Source organism: Lathyrus oleraceus, chromosome 7 (genome assembly GCF_024323335.1).
Source record: "Lathyrus oleraceus cultivar Zhongwan6 chromosome 7, CAAS_Psat_ZW6_1.0, whole genome shotgun sequence".
NCBI lineage: Eukaryota > Viridiplantae > Streptophyta > Magnoliopsida > Fabales > Fabaceae > Lathyrus > Lathyrus oleraceus.
Genome location: NC_066585.1, coordinates 189449122 through 189449844, shown reverse-complemented (window position 1 = coordinate 189449844; position 723 = coordinate 189449122).

Genomic DNA, 723 nt, shown 5'->3' with positions numbered 1-723 from the left:
TACCAGACGGATTCTTGTTTCAGAGATTGTTTCTTCGCCGATTCTGACAGGCGTTGTTAATTATTTCCCATCAGAGTGCAAATTGTTCGTCTGTTCTTGGTATTCAATCACTCTTCATCCTGATCATCTGAAAGCCGAGGCTATTCATATCGACAGGTTCACAGTGGATTGAATAGGGGCAACTGTAACACCTCAAAATTTGCCCTCCTCTCTTGGGACTAGCTTAACATATTGCATAACATTTTTAGGTCATTAGGCATTGCATATTGCATATCATGTGGTTACATTGTGCAAGCCATCTTCACAAGTCTTGATCAGAAGATGGAGAGGTCATGTGCAAGCTAGGGTTTCATTGGACTGGTCATTAATCATCTGAGGATGTGGAGGTCCAAATTAGGGTTTCATGATTCTCAAAAGATATTGGTCTTCATCTTGATTGAAGTGATACATCATCATCATCATGGTTTGTCATCATCAAGTGTGGGGGGATATTCTTTGAGATTAGGGTTTTGACCACTGGTCAACCCTAATCAGTTGCATTGGGCCAATCAGGGCATAATCAGGAGATGGGGTCTATGATGTATATGGGGATCATTATTTGATTATATGGAGATTGTTGAGGCTAGGGTTTCATCCTTGGGCCATTTCATCAGAGAATTGGGGCTCAGATTGATCTATGCATTGCCAAATTCATCTATCAGTTGAAAAAGTCAACTGTGGTCA